Raw genomic sequence first — 2,700 nt, forward strand, 5'->3', positions numbered from 1 at the left:
CACACACACACACACACACACACACACACACACACACACACACACACACAATCATGCACTGCGATTCACGAACACATCATCACACGTGCAAATGTTCATAATCCATTTTTTCTTACTTTACTCATGATACATAATATGCAGTCCTTTCTTTGAGCCTCCACAGTCCCCCCCGCGTACCAGTAGACGGCGAACACGGCCACACATGTCACCACTTGGGAAGTACAGTGCGGAATGATTCACCCAAACTAAAGATCGTCAAACTGTTGCCTACTCCATCTGGTTTCGAACGTGCGATATTAGAATTAGCAGTCCATTTCTCCACCACTTAACCCCTTCAGTTAAGTGACGTCCTGGTGCTGGAGAGAGACGCCTTCACGTGGTGGCACCGATATAGCCAGGCAGGTCCTCTGATTGGGTACCCACATACGCCGTGGAGAATGACCTTGGTCCGACTCCGGTGAGGCACTGTTTCCACGAGGTGGTGGTGGTTCCTTGCACGGTGTATGTGTGAGTATTGTATTGTACCAGTAGGACGGCCCGACAAAAGAAGGTGCTTACTTGTGGTTGACGGGTCTGCTGAGCCAGACATGCAGGTGTTAAGCAATAACATCAGTAACAACTCCCAGACACTATTATTCAGTTTAGTAAAGACTTTTCTTATTAAAGCAATTAGTCACGTCCAAACCTAACCTTTTCATTTCAAAAAGACACTCCACAGATGAATAAAATCGCCTAAAGGGAGCAGTAATAAACTGAAAAAATCGTCACTGGACTGAAAGAGTTAATCATCATCTTCCCTTTGACCAGAAAATCAATTCAGCTACCTTAAGAGAAGTTAGTAAAAGATTAAGAAGTAGTATTAGTAGTGGTAGTGGTAGTTGTAGTAATAATAGTGATGGTAATAGTGGTGGTGGTAGTAGTAGTAGTAGTAGTAGTAGTAGTAGTAGTAGTAGTTGTTGTTGTTGTTGTTGTAACCCCACCCTGATCTGAACATGAAGCCAGTGGACTGAAATTTTAAGCTGTCCAGTCCCTGCCGTCCACCATTCTTTGGGAGGATAGGGTGGCAGGTAAGTGACGTTGGTATAGTCTCGCAGCGTGTTGCCCGTTCCTGTTGGTGCCACCGCATGAAGGCGTCCCTCACCAGCACCAGTAAAAGATAAAAGGAAGATAGTAAAATAAACCAACTTAGAAAAGAAAAGAAGAAGAAAAGGAAGGAAGAAAGACGGAAAAAAAGAAGGAATTAAAAAGGAAGGTAAAAAAAAACTATGTAGCACGGTGGCACAATTCTACCTTGCTATCGTCTGTACAGAGTAGATGAAAATGTAAGAGTACGTCGTCGGACTGAAGGGGTTAAAGAACACAATAGCGTAAACAGCTGTGAAAAGGTAAACAGCAAACGAGAGGGGCGGAGGGCAAACCAATCTATTTTTTATATGTATGACCTTATCTATTTTGTATACATTCCTATGACGTGCTAGAATGTGCCTTTCGTGCCTAGGGGTCCCTTACCTAGGAAAAATAAGAAACACGAAGGCCCCGTTCAGTGGTACTTATATAAAGAGAAGGTTGTAATTCACTGTGATGTAGGGAATTAGGGACTGGGATCATATAGTGTAGTGTGGGACTCGCGTGAGACTATGGTGTGATGAGCTAATTGAGGATATTCTCTCTCTCTCTCTCTCTCTCTCTCTCTCTCTCCTTCAGTGGCATGGTGTGTGTAATGTGTCGTGTCATAGGGTGTTTGAGCTATAGAAGATAATGGTGTACGGGGGTCGTTCATGAAAGCGTGTAGGGAATTATGTCGCATGATCATTACATGTACAGGGGGTCAAGGATGAGGGTGCGTCCCCCGCCTAAACCCACAAGTGCAGTTTCTTTTTTTTCCTACAACCTAATTGAAATGTTAAGTTTTCGGTTTATTTGTTCATTGAAGCCACAGGCTTCATATACGGTTGTTGATAATCAACCCAGAGAGTCTGACCGAGCAGACCCATCAACCACAGGCAGGCAGCTGCCCTTGCAGGGGCTTTCCGTGCAGTGAATTGATGTTTCTTTGTGGCTGGCAGCGCTTCGCAACAGGAAGGCGCGGGGAATTGTGTGTAGGTTTGGCTTTTGGATGGACGCTCCATTTGTGTCTCCCAGTTAACTGGGGCACCATAGCAGACTTCACTTCACTCTGTAATTTGGTTATATGCCTACCATCCAGCATTGTAAATGGCATCCTGGGTTACAGGAAACCATTAGACGTGTCACTCAGTTTGCAGTAGAGGCACTTGAAGTGGAAAAGGAATGTAATAAAAAGTGACAGGAAAGAAAGGGAGAAGTAGGAAGAGGTTAGACACAGAGACAGAATGAGAAAGGGGAAGGAAGAAGTTGGCAGTACTAGGTCAAGTGAGTGGGTGATGGTCACCACCATGTCCCCCCTAATTATACCGTAAATGCTTTAACCACCTAATCCATTTTACCCGCTTCCGAGCGTAGAGGCCTTTGGGCTAGACTACCTTTAGTCCAGAACATTTAAGGGTAGGAGACACGGCCTGCGACCCTAATAACGTCTACATGATAGAAGAGCTTCAGGCCATCACGTAGACTCAAACCACGGCGTGTAGGTTAACGGTATGCTTCGGTCTAGACGCTCTGCCATTCTCGCCACCAGGCTGAATATACTGTACACAAGTCCGTAATCTAGTTTTCTAACGT

Source organism: Coenobita brevimanus, chromosome 1 (assembly GCF_032717465.1).
Source record: "Coenobita brevimanus isolate Jiangsu-jjx chromosome 1, ASM3271746v2, whole genome shotgun sequence".
In the NCBI taxonomy this organism is placed as follows: Eukaryota; Metazoa; Arthropoda; class Malacostraca; order Decapoda; family Coenobitidae; genus Coenobita; species Coenobita brevimanus.